This window comes from Entelurus aequoreus, linkage group LG03, assembly GCF_033978785.1.
Source record: "Entelurus aequoreus isolate RoL-2023_Sb linkage group LG03, RoL_Eaeq_v1.1, whole genome shotgun sequence".
In the NCBI taxonomy this organism is placed as follows: domain Eukaryota; kingdom Metazoa; phylum Chordata; class Actinopteri; order Syngnathiformes; family Syngnathidae; genus Entelurus; species Entelurus aequoreus.
Window position 1 is genome coordinate 14,271,662 of NC_084733.1, and position 13,863 is coordinate 14,285,524.

General features: G+C 39.7%; 1 protein-coding gene across 4 annotated transcripts in view; it reads left to right on the forward strand.

Moving 5' to 3' along the window:
- gng7 (guanine nucleotide binding protein (G protein), gamma 7) overlaps positions 1 to 13,863 on the forward strand; it is a 40,673-nt gene that overhangs the window by 9,526 nt on the left and 17,284 nt on the right. Inside the window, exons 1-4 of one of the 4 annotated variants that reach the window (XM_062041333.1) lie at positions 2,347 to 2,506; positions 3,198 to 3,237; positions 3,765 to 3,852; positions 4,074 to 4,359. The exons of 1 other annotated variant lie outside the window; for it this stretch is intronic. The gene's annotated coding sequence lies outside the window, so the exon portion shown is untranslated. Of the gene's footprint in view, positions 1 to 2,346; positions 2,507 to 3,197; positions 3,238 to 3,764; positions 3,853 to 3,997; positions 4,360 to 13,863 lie in introns of those variants that run through there. 2 more of the 4 variants (XM_062041332.1, XM_062041334.1) reach the window with 2 other exon arrangements.

Here is a 13,863-nt window from a genome sequence, read left to right on the forward strand (position 1 = left end):
ATAAATCATATCCAAAGGAGTTTTTCAACCGGAAGTGTGGCGGGAATTTTAAAATTGCACCTTATAAGTTAACCCGGCCGTATTGGCATGTGTTTCAATGTTAAGATTTCATCATTGATATATAAACTATCAGACTGCATGGTCGGTAGTAGTGGCTTTCAGTAGGCCTTTAAAATGAAGGCAACACATGATGTAAGTGTCTATATTAGCTATATTAGACTACTATCAAAATGACTATGTGTCGCAGGCTGATGCAAATCTTCATCGAAAGAAATGTTGAAATGTAATATTTATTCTACACATTTTTACTACATTGGAAAACATTACTAAAACGGAGGCTTTTGAGAGGGTGTGAAAACTCATGGAAATTACTGGCTTAGAATGGCCAAAGGTAAATATGTGTGTGTGTTCAAGTTGAAGGAAACGGAAACTTCAAATAAAATGACCTCAAATATACCTAAAATACGAGGCATAATGATGCATTATGTACGTACAGCTAGCATTAATAGCATGTTAGCATCGATTAGCTTGCAGTCGTGCAGTGGCCAAATATGTCTGATTAGCATTCCACACAGGTCAATAACATCAACAAAGCTCACCTCAAATAGAGACAAAGAAGGAGTGGCATAAAACACGTCTTTCTGTGGCAGCATCAAGGAAAGTTGTACATGCAAACAAACTACGGTGCGTTCAAGGACTTCCGAAATTGGGACAAAATGGCACACGCCAAATACTCTCATCAGTGAAGCATGTTTAATGTAAACAGTGGGATTTCTAACAATTAGGAAGGTTTGTGTCATGTTTGTCCTCTTACAGAAACCATTTTAAAACAAACCCTTTTTTTTTTCCTCATCTTTTTCCATTTTCATACATTTTTGAAAAAGCTCCAGGGAGCCACTAGGGCGGCGCTAAAGAGCCGCTTGTGGCTCGAAAGCTGCACGTTGCCGACCCCCGTCCTAACTTAATGTTGCTGATCTATTTGAATTTATTATAATTTATTGGCATTTGAGGTGTGTGTGGTACACTACCGTTCAAAAGTTTGGGGTCACAATGAAATGTCCTTATTTTTGAAGGAAAAGCACTGTACTTTTCAATGAAGATAACTTTAAACTAGTCTTAACTTTAAAGAAATACACTCTATACATTGCTAATGTGGTAAATGACTATTCTAGCTGCAAATGTCTGGTTTTTGGTGCAATATCTACATAGCTGTATAGAGGCCCATTTCCAGCAACTATCACTCCAGTGTTCTAATGGTACAATGTGTTTGCTCATTGGCTCAGAAGGCTAATTGATGATTAGAAAACCCTTGTGCAACCATGTTCACACATCTGAAAACAGTTTAGCTCGTTACAGAAGCTACAAAACTGACCTTCCTTTGAGCAGATTGAGTTTCTGGAGCATCACATTTGTGGGGTCAATTAAACGCTCAAAATGGCCAGAAAAAGAGAACTTTCATCTGAAACTCGACAGTCTATTCTTGTTCTTAGAAATGAAGGCTATTCCACAAAATTGTTTGGGTGACCCCAAACTTTTGAACAGTAGTGTATATTGTAGCGTCCCGGAAGAGTTAGTGCTGCAAGGGGTTCTGGGTATTTGTTCTGTTGTGTTTATGTTGTGTTACGGTGCGGATGTTCTCCTTATAGTTTGGTGTGGGTTCACAGTGTGCCGCATATTTGTAACAGTGTTAAAGTTGTTTGTACGGCTACCCTCAGTTTGACCTGTATGGCTGTTGATCAAGTATGCATTGCATTCACTTATATGTGTGTAAAAGCCGCATATATTATGTGACTGGGCCGGCACGCTGTTTGTTTGGGGGAAAAGCGGACGTGACGACAGGTTGTAGAGGACGCTAAAGGCATCGCCTTTAAGGCACGCCCCCAATATTGTTGTCCGGGTGGAAATTTGGAGACATTCGGGAGAATGGTTGCCCTTGGAGATTTTGGGGAGGGGCACTGAAATTCGGGAGTCTCCTGGGAAAATCGGGAGGGTTGGCAAGTATGACCTACCTACCATGAGAAAGCACAACAACACCACATTATTTGTAGATTATAATTATTGGTCTGCAAAAATATATTTTTTAGAACAATTAGGTGACATTGCAAATTTCCCACGGCACATCAGTCCAGGGCCGGCCCGTGGCATAGGCCGTATAGGCAAATGCTAAGGGCGCCGTCCATCAGGGGGCGCCACGCCAGTGCCACAAATGTTGGAGAAAAAAAAAAAAAAAGTTGGTACTATTATTTCTAAATATAAATAATAATCCCACGTTAAGTAAAATGCAAAGTAAAGCCTATTTAATAGAAATATAATTTGTTACAACATTACGCCCCCCCCTTTCCCCCCGCACGGTGTGCCCCCTCCCTTCCAGTATCATGTATCTTTTTGGACATCACCACATCAAAAAATGAACACAAGATGTCAAAACGGCCAAAACTGTCAGGTGCCCAGGGAAGAAAAAATAGAAAAGAAGAGGAGGAGAAACGAGAAAAAACAGAGGTAGCAGGTAGGTAACGTTAGCCTCTATGAAATTATTTGTCTGTTACAGAATGTGATAGTAACCTGGCTTTTTAGCATTAAGCTAATGCTACATGATTCGGCAATTGCTAATCAATAAATAGCTAGTTCTGTTTTAACGTCGGGTTAATATTGTGGAGGGGGCTAAATTGTTATGGAAAATAATAATGTAACGGTAGGTAATTACAGTACTCCCACCTTACATTCCTCAGGGACATTTGTATTAGATCTTTTAAGCAGGTGTTTTTTGTTTACATTGTTATTGCCTTCTGGTTAGCTAATGTTTGCCCTGCAGGTAATAGTCACTTTTCCACCCCTTTATATATTAGTAAGCCTAGTTGTTAAAGTGCACATCATTAATGTTAATTAAGCAATATCACATGAGAGGGAATGCTGTTTTTTTAATTTGAGCACTGCTGTGATTCGGTTAAAGATAATCATAACATAACATTCTCATATAATATGTTAATTTGCTTTCTTTAAGTAAAAAAAAAAGGTCAAAGACAAAGCTATTCGGTTTGTTGTGAGTATATACACTTCACTGCCGATGTGGGGGGGCGCCACCTAAAATCTTGCCTAGGGCGCCAGATTGGTTAGGGCCAGGCCTGCATCAGTCAATATCTTACGGCACACTAGTGCCGGTATCATTTTGTTTATTAAAAATGTTTTCTTTTTTCTAGAGGGGTGTAACGGAAAATAATTGAGAAGCACTGCATGAATGTAAGAAACCCAAATCCAGAAGTACATGTTTTTTTTTTTATTATCCCTCCCCGCCATCAATAGCACTGTTTTGGAGTGTTTTGTGACGCAAACCGGAAGTAGCAGCGTAACACACGCACATAAGGAGTCCATGCAGTCAGAAGGGAAAGAAACCCATTATCATATGAATGTGCATTAAAAAAAAAAAAAAAGCGCCTCCATGTCGTCATCCATTCTCAGCGCCATGCAGGCAAGAGCGCGGCAGAGAGCCTACGCATCCGCTGTGTCCTCCTCCTCCTCCTCCTGTTAACCCCTAACATCTGCTCGCTGGCGTCTCCATGGCGACGGCGTGACGTTGGCGGCGGTTGTCGCATGCGTGCGAGGCGTGACCCCGCTGGGGACAGGGATGCATTACAACACTCGCACAGGTCTCCCGCCGCCGAATGACGGATGGACAAGAGGGACGTGCCCCTCGTCGCCTCCCTCCTCCTCCTCCTCCTCCTCTCTCTTGCCTAGATCTTAATGACATCATCTTCTTGTGCTTGCAGACATCTGGGAAAGACTTGAGAGGCCCCAAAATGAGCGTGGGCGGAGGAAGGCCGACCCTGTCAGCAGCAGGCTGATATCTTTTTAGTGGTGAGTCATGAGTGAGGGGCTTCCACCGGCTCGTTCCGTTCGAAAACAAAGCCGTGATCATCTGCGGCATGACACATGCAGGGGGGAAGGGGGGAGGGTGAATGCAACATATGGGAGGGGGAGAAAGGTGAGGAAGGAAAGAGCAACGTACAAGCATCACTTCATGTATCAGTAGAAATGAGGCCAATGCGGTATGAAGGCTTATAAATAGCCCATCCCAGTCCACCCTTATGTGCCTTCAAGAAGCCGCCGGACCAAAGATTTCCGGAAGCTACAACAAGACGTGGCTTGAAGCCCTCCCACACCCATGTGTCACCCTTCAAGGTCGAAACGTCTCAACACCGAAGGAGTGCAAGTGAGAGTCCACATCCACAAGCAGCACTCCCAGTGCTGTGAGGGCGAAATGTGTTTGTGTCGGGCCTGACAGGAATAGAAGGAGCTGCCCCAGCCCCACCTGCCGTGGATGAGGAGCACCACAAGTGGAACCACAGCGCTCCCTCGTGGAAGGTAATGAACAGTTCCTCTGGCCCTATAGCAGTGCTTTGCAATTATTTTCTGTCACGCCCTTCCCTAAAAAGAAGAAAACACGTTGCACCCACTCTCTGATTTATTGCATAATTTGTCTATAAAAATGTTATAAATACACCTCTGCAGAACATTGTATCCATAGTAGCATTCAAGACAACAGAAAATAAAGAAATAAAACTTAACTTACAACAAAGAATAAATGTATTAACACTGTAACAGAAAATATTTAAGTGCAACAATTTGCCTGAAAAAAAAAAAAAAAATCATTATTTAAACTGTAAATATTTTTTAACGGACTTGAACCATATGATACTGTAAGTAAGATTAAATAAACATAATAGATAGTAATAAATCCAAATTGCAGCATCAACTCAGGAGCATAAAATATAAAACACTTTAACTTTGAGGAAAAACATTTTTAAACTGAAAAATAAGATTAAATAGGTGTAATAGATTATAATTGATTATCAACATTAGCTCAGAAGCACAATATATAAAACACTTTAACTGACAAAAACAATAAAGCCATTTGTGCCGATTTTTTTTAAATCCAATTGAGGAAGTCAAGAATAATGGCTACAATAAGCATATTTTGCATTCATTCATTCATTCATGTATTTATTTGACAGGGACAGTACAATTAAACATTGCTACCAACAGGTAACCGATGTCAAAGTACATAGGACAGTGTTTCCCATAAACTGCCAAGATACCTGTGGCGGTGGGGGCGTGGCTACGGGCGTGGTCACCCTGACATCATCGAGTAATTTGCATAATTTACTACAATGATATGATTTTCTCTAAAAAGGCTCAAAAAATGTATACTTACTAATTAATAATAACAGTTTTGTTTTAAACATCCATCCATCCATTCATCCATTTTACAATATAATTACATTACTTTATGTACATATTTATATACAGATTTGAACAATAAGTTATTCACTGAAATATATTTGTTAATTGTGGTTCTTACAAAAAATATATTTTATAAAATATAAAAGCTAAAATGTCTCTTAAAGCTCTGCCCCTTTAATTAGTGCATACTAAATAATTTAACTTTAGCCTACTACTACAACCATATTATTTACCAGCAACATAAAGTGAAACAGAGGCAGAGGTGTCCTGCCACAGTCAGTAACAAATAAACAGAAAACAGTCGTGGGAAAATACAAATAAGGCAACAAGAGAAGTATCCTACACTTCTCTTTTGTAAAGTAAATCTGAACAGCCTATATGGGCATCTACATCAACTATATGATTTGCCTGAGAAGCTGGACAGGACAAAAAAAACAAAAAAATGTTTTATTTTATTTTATTATTTTTTTTATGTGTGGTGGACATAATTCTTTCGTGGCGGGCCGCCACAAATAAATGAATGTGTGGGAAACACTGTAGGACTTCTAGCCACAGGCTGATTTGCAACCCTTGTTCCTGGTTAGGCTTTTAAAAAAAGATGATAAAAGTGTAAAGCACATACTGTAAAGGATTAAGACAAGTACAAAAATAAAAACACATTGAAAATAATTGGCCCCATTTGTCCACACTACACCCAGTTCTAGTGCTTACACTTCTGATTTTCCTAAAGCCGAATGCAGCTGAGATATGCTCCAGTGACCCCCCGCGACCCCGAAAGGGATAAGCGGTAGAAAATGGATGGATGGATGGCACTTTTTCAGTTTTGTGGAGAAAAGTTTAATGTTCCACTGTGACTTGCAGGGAGCGGGGTTTGAAGCGTGATACTGATAAAGCATGTTCCCCCTATAAGAACTGCTATATATGTGGCCCGAAACAAGATTTAGTTTGTAGTCCCAGTTCGGTCTTTAATATTACTTGTTTACTATTACTATTATTAGACTTCTGAGGGACCCACACCCCACCAAGCCCACCCTAAACCTAACATCACAGCCCCACATACACACTCACTATGTTTACATGCACTAAAAAACAAATTATTGACTTAATTTGGTTTGAACTAACTTAACAAAACACATGCAAAAATCTGAATTTCTTTTTTCATTCAGCTTGTAATGTGTATTATTTTGTATGGAAAATAATAAGCTTTGTGATACTGTTGTCCCGATACCAATATTTTGGTACCGGTACCAAAATTATTTCGATTCTTTTCGGTACTTTTCTAAATAAAGGGGATCACAAAAAATTGCATTATTGGCTATATTTTAACAAAAAAATGTACAGTACATTAAACATATGTTTCTTATTGCAAGTTTGTCCTTAAATATAATAGTGAACATACAAGACAACTTGTCTTTTAGTAGTAAGTAAACAAACAAAGGCTCCTAATTTAACATATTGTGTTATTTATCATTCTATTATTTTGTCAAAATTATTAAGGACAAGTGGGAAAAAATTTTTTATTAATCTACTTGTTCATTTACTGTTAATATCTGCTTACTTTCTCTTGTAACATGTTCTATCTACACTTCTGTTAAAATGTAATAATCACTTATTCTTCTGTTGTTTAATACTTTACATTAGTTTTGGATGATACCACAAATTTGGGTACCAATCCGATACCAAGTAGTTACAGGATCATACATTGGTCATATTCAAAGTCGTCATGTGTCCAGGGACATATTTCCTGAGTTTATAAACATAATATACGTTTTAAAAAAACGAAAGAAGATGTTGTGATGCCAAAAAATATCGACGTAATCATAGTAGTATCGACTAGATACGTGCCTGTACTTGATATCATTACAGTGGAAGTTAGGTGTAGATCCACCAATGGCGTTTGTCTACATTTTGATGCCGGTGAGCTACGGTGACCGGTACGTTTCAGAGACGGTATCGTACCGAAAATGATTCATTAGTATCGCGGTACTATACTAATACCGGTATACCGTACAACCCTAGTCCCTATGTTTACATCATCGAGTGGTCTGCTGCTTCCTCGCTTCCTTGCCCCTTGTAAGTTTATTGTAGATCATAAATCATGCATCTCACCTGGACAGAAGACGTCTGAGTAGGTATTCCGACAAGTTGGTACACTTTGACAGTCACTTAGGACCCGAAACTGGCGAGGACGGCACGAAAAGACGCTTTGTCGTCCCCAGTTGGTTTTGCATAATAGATCCCCTTTAAGAAGTCAGAACAATATTTAATTCATTCTTCTGCCATGGAAAAGTATAATATGCCTCTGTTGTTGATTAATTTTGAAAAATAAGTAGAACTGGGTTAACATATTTCATTGTTGAAGTACTGTTTTAGCACATTCAACAATATTGTGATAATATTGATAATTGTGGTGACTTTGGTCACAATAACCATGATATGAAATGTTCATATTGTTACATCCCTTTCGTGTTTGATTTTTTCCCATTAGCAACATGTTTGCATTTGTTTTAAAACGTTCTGCAGTTGTTTTTCTGTTGCATTTGTCTAGTGCAGACCTGGGCAAAATACGGCCCTCGGGCCACATGCGGCCCATTTAGATTTTCAATCCGGCCCGCCGGACGTTCTACGTCATTTTTGAGACTTTTAACATCAAAACTGTAGCCGCCATTATGATGTGCAGTGCGGTTTTTAAATGACCGTAAGTCTTGTACTAATGGTTGAAATTAGTGATGGGTCCGGCAACACCGATGCATCGGCGCATGCGTCGAGCTCATAGAGCGATACCCTGTGCCGATACGCGAACTGTATCGCACTGACGCCTCCTCTGTGCCCTGTGAGCAACGTTCCCTCTAAGGTGCGCGCCTGCGCAATTGCGCACTGCTCAAGCGTCCTCTGCGCACAGCAAATATATGCCGCGCGCCAAATCAAACCCATCTGAATTCTAAACAAAATAAACACATTTATTCTGTGTAATTTTGAAATGCAACTTTGAGTGACAGTGACAACAAGCGGCCCTATCGGTGTTCGTCAACAACACGAATACCACTAAGCCAGTGTTTTTCAACCACTGTGCCGCGGCACACTAGTGTGCCGTGAGATATTGTCTGGTGTGCCGTGGGAAATTATGCAACTTCAGCTAATTTATCCCAAAAATATTTTTTGCTAATCAATAATTATAATCTGCCATTGCTTTGTGTCTGTGCTGTGTAAAACTCGGCAGGGTAACCACGTAATACTCCATGTCAGTAGGTGGCAGCATTGCTTTGTAAAAGTCGGAATGTGTCGGGTGAGACGAGGATGGTTTGTTGTGATCCCGATATGCAGACCACAGTGGGCGGCAGTGTGCAGGTAAAAAAGGTATGTAATGCTTAAACCCAAAATGAACAAAAGGAAAGGAAAAGGCTATGCAAAACGAAAGTCAAACTGAACTGGCTACAAAGTAAACAGAGACAGAATGCTGGACGACAGCAAAAACTTACAGCGTCTACAAAGTACATCCGTACGTGACATGACAATCAACGATGTCCACACAAAGAAGGATAGCAACAACGTAAATAGCCTTGCTTGCTAACACAAAGCAGGTGCGCAGAATAGTGCTCAAATGAAGACATGAAGCTTTGAGTGATTGATTGAAACTTTTATTAGTAGATTGCACAGTACAGTACATATTCTGTACAATTGACCACCAAATGGTAACACCCCAATAAGTTGTTCAACTTGTTTAAGTTCAATTCATGGTAAATAGCTGCTACAGGAAAACACCGACAAAACAGGAAGGGCCACCAAAATAACAGCGCAAGACAAGAACTAAATCACTACACACAGGAAGACACCAACACACTCAAAATAAGGCACGACGACCTGGTGGAGTTACATTTTTTTACGTTTTCTGCTGGTGGTGTGCCTCCGGATTTTTTTTATGACAAAAATGAGCCTTGCCTCAAAAAAGGTTGAAAAACACTGCACTAAGCCACTGGTGCGTTTATGGCCACACAAAAAGTCGGACAACTCAAACACCACACAAAGTTACACTATGACTCCTCAGTCATACGTGTGCTTATTTTTCTGTCATTTATTATTAATGTTAATTTATTGATATTAATCATGGAATGCTGTTACTAGGTTGGTAGAGTGGCCGTGGGGTTCAATCCCCACCTTCTACCATCCTAGTCACGATACATGTTCACATTATTTGTTGAAAAAGATAAAAATATATTTTTATTTAAATGAAGATATGAAATAATCCTAAATGAAATACAATGACTTGGTTTATATTATTGTATATACTAGGTCAGGGGTCGGCAACCCGCGGCTCTAGAGCCGCATGTGGCTCTTTAGCGCCGCCCTAGTGGCTCTCTGAAGCTTTTTCAAAAATGTTTGAAAAATTGAAAAAGATGAGGGGAAAAATAAATACATTTTGTTTTGATATGGTTTCTGTATGAGGACAAACATGACACAAACCTCCCTAATTGTTATAAAGCACACTGTTTGTATTAAACATGCTTCACTGATTCGAGTATTTGGCAAGTGCCGTTTTGTCCTACTAATTTTGGCGGTCCTTGAACTCACCTTAGTTTGTTTCCATGTATAACTTTCTCCGACTTTCTAGGACGTGTTTTATGCCTCTTCTTTTTCTGTCTCATTTTGTCCACCAAACTTTTAACGTTGTGCGTGAATACACAAAGGTGAGTTTTGTTGATGTTATTGACTTGTGTGGAGTGCTAATCAGACATATTTGGTCACTGCATGACTGCAAGCTAATCGATGCTAACATGCTATTTAGGCTAGCTATATGTACATATTGCATCATTATGCCTCATTTGTAGCTATATTTGAGCTCATTTAGTTTCCTTTAAGTCATCTCAATTAAATGTATATCTCATGACACACTATCTGTATGTAATATGGCTTTAAATTTGTTGCGGCTCCAGACAGATTTGTTTTTGTATTTTTGCTCCAATATGGCTCTTTCAACATTTTGGGTTGCCGACCCCTGTACTAGGTCATAAAATCAGTGTCAGTTGAGTCGGTCCATAGGTTGCCTGTAGGGATTTTTAATGTCCAGCAGATGTCAGTATTTAGTGACACAGTATCGACACAGTATCAATACAGTTTTGCAATGTGTCGAAACGCTTCATGACGCCTCATCAACCCATCACTACTTGAAATCTGCGCTTTTGAGTGTTGTACGAGTTATACACCACAGCAGCTCAGGCCAGGAACAAAGCAGAGTGGGCGGGGTTTGTTTTCGGAGCAGCCAGCCCGAAACGCATGTGTCAGGAACAGATGCGGAAGCACATTTTTACAACAAATTTCTGCATAAAAGTGAAAATATATCATATCGTAGGTGTTTTTTACCCTTTGCATTCATATTTTGTTACATCTTTGTTGTGTTTTGCTTGATTGTAAAAGATACACAACTATGGAGGTGCTGGTCTGAGAAGTAAAAGAGGAGCGATGTTCATATATTGTTAATATTCAGTGTTTTATTGATTTGACATTTAGGTTTAGATTTAACATTTAGCGCTCACATTTAGATTTAAGAGTTAGATTTAACATTTAGGTTTAGATTTACTTTTAGATTTAACATTTAGGTTTATATTTAACATTTAGATTTAATATTTAGGATTAGATACAACATTTAGAATTAACATTTAATATTTAGATTTAACATTTAGGTTTAGATTTAACATATAGATTTAGATTTAAGATTTAGGTTTCGATACAACATTTAGATTGAAAATTTAGGTTCAGATTTAACATATAGATTTAGATTTGGATTCAACATTTAGATTTAATATTTAAATTTAAAATGTGACGATCTGTCACTTAATTTCTGTTTGTGCTTCTTTGTTTTGTATTTACTTCCTATCAGTGCTCTTATTTTGTTTCCATTTCCTGCTTGTCCCGCTGAGCGCTGTGATTATTCCCTCACCTGCTGTTGATCGACAGCCGGTCCGCACCTGCTGCCGATCAACATGTTCCTATTTATGCCGGCCTCGCGCGCTCCTCAGTGCTGGAGGATTGATTTATGTTTGAACTGTTGCATGCAAGACTAAAATACTCTTACCTGATCGTCGTCCTCCTGGTTCCTGCATCTTGGGGTCACAAGAAGAAGAACCATGATAAACATTCTGAATTTATTTCATCCATACGTTCATTTTCTAAATAATCTTACTCATCTCACTATATGAAATGTAACTTACTTCACCGAGTATGATTTATTTCTTTATTTTTATTGTGATTACTTATGGAGTATATTGTGAATAAATTGAGAACAGGAAGTGAACAAAAGTTTTTGGGGACGGCGTGGCGCTGTTGGGAGAGTGGCCGTGCCAGCAACCTGAGGGTTCCTGGTTCGATCCCCACCTTCTACCAACCTCGTCACGTCCGTTGTGTCCTTGAGCAAGGCACTTCACCCTTGCTCCTGATGGGTGGTGGTTAGGGCCTTGCATGGCAGCTCCCGCCATCAGTGTGTGAATGTGTGTGTGAATGGGTGAATGTGGAAATAGTGTCAAAGCGCTCTGAGTACCTTGAAAGTAGAAAGCGCTATACAAGTATAACACATTTACCATTTAGCAACTGTTATGTAAAAGAAAAGGGGTAGGATTAAATAAGCTCTGCTTCTTCCTACTCCTTTTCGAACATGTTGAAAAGAAAAACTGGAATTTGTGATCTATCATGTTGTACACTGTAAAAGAAAATTATGTAAAAAAAACCAGTCATCTACTGGCAGCTACGGCTGCCAAACGAAAACCATAAAATTAAAGTAAAACATTGTAAACCAAATAATGATCAAAAACATTATAATTACAGAAATGTTCATGAAACGTTTTACGGAAAAATATCGTAATATTACAAGAATTTGAAAGTAATTTAAGAAAACAGAAAATGCTATGTATAATTAATTAGGTATTTTTCTGTAAAAAAAAAATAGAAATATACATAGTTTGTCATTACTGGCATATTACTTAAAATAACAGGCAGATTGTTTATTTACAGACAATGTCTTCAATTCTACAGTTTTCTACAGCAAGTAGTGGACATAGAGAGAGAGAGAGAGAGAGAGAGAGAGATCAGAAGGCATAAGAAAAAGTATGCATTTGATTGTTTACATTTGATTATTAGCATTTGATTATTAGCAATCCGGGGAGGGTGTTAGTTTAGGGTTGTAGCTGCCTGGAGGTGAAGTGTTTTTGCTGTTTTGAAGGAGGATAGAGATGCCCTTTCTTTTATACCTGTTGGGAGCGCATTCCACATTGATGTGGCATAGAAAGAGAATGAGTTAAGACCTTTGTTAGTTCGGAATCTGGGTTTAACGTGGTTAGTGGAGCTCCCCCTGGTGTTGTGGTTATGGCGGTCATTTACGTTAAGGAAGTAGTTTGACATGTACTTCGGTATCAGGGAGGTGTAGTGGATTTTATAGACTAGGCTCAGTGCAAGTTGTTTAACTCTGTCCTCCACCCTGAGCCAGCCCACTTTAGAGAAGTGGGTAGGAGTGAGGTGGGACCTGGGGTGGAGGTCTAGAAGTAACCTGACTAGCTTGTTCTGAGATGTTTGGAGTTTAGATTTGAGGGTTTTGGAGGTGCTAGGGTACCAGGAGGTGCATGCGTAATCGAAAAAGGGTTGAACGAGAGTTCCCGCCAGAATCCTCATGGAGCTTTTGTTGACCAGAGAGGAGATTCTGTAGAGAAATCTCGTTCGTTGGTTGACATTACTGATGACCTTGGTTGCCATTTTATCACAGGAAAGGTTAGCCTCTAGAATGGAACCTAGGTAGGTGACCTCATCTTTCCTGGTGATAACAATGTCACCCACTTTTATGGTGAAGTCACTGACTTTCTTAAGGTTGATGTGGGACCCAAACAGGATGGATTCTGTTTTACCCAAGTGTATGGATAGCTTGTTGTCAGCGAGCCAGGTGCAAGTTCTACAGAGCTCAGCACTGAGGATTTTCTCCACCTGTGACTTGTCCTTGCCGGATACCAGCAGGGCAGAGTCATCCGCAAACAGGAACAATTCACAGTCGCATGCCGATATATAAAAATATATAAAGACAGAACAATAAGATCATATGGACAGCCATGAGTGTTTACATTTTGCTTTATATTGATTAATGGTGTAACAAATAATATTTCTATTAAATAGGCTTTACTTTGCATTTTAATCAACGTGGGATTATTTTATGTATTTAGAAATAATAGTACCAATTTTTATTTGTATTTTTTTTCTCTCTCCAACATTTGTGGCACTGGCGTGGCGCCCCCTGATGGACGGCGCCCTTAGCATTTGCCTATACGGCCTATGCCACGGGCCGGCCCTGAGATGAAGGCTTCTTTCAACAGCTCGCTGCGTCATCTCTTGCAGGATGACAACAAAAGCGATTGCGTCTTGCTGTGATGATTATATTCAGCAGCACGCTTTTGTGAAACCGCGCAGGTTGGCCATGTTGCAAAATGCTGTAGTCTGGAGCCCCTTCGGCTGGGAAGAAGGGAGGGAGGGAGGGAGGGGAGTGCAGTGGACAGACGCCTCTCAGGGGGGGGGGGGAGAAGGGAGGCGTGAGGGCTTAGCGAGAGAGCAGAGAGGCTGACAAAACAGCGGACTGGCCCTTTAAGTCAACCCATA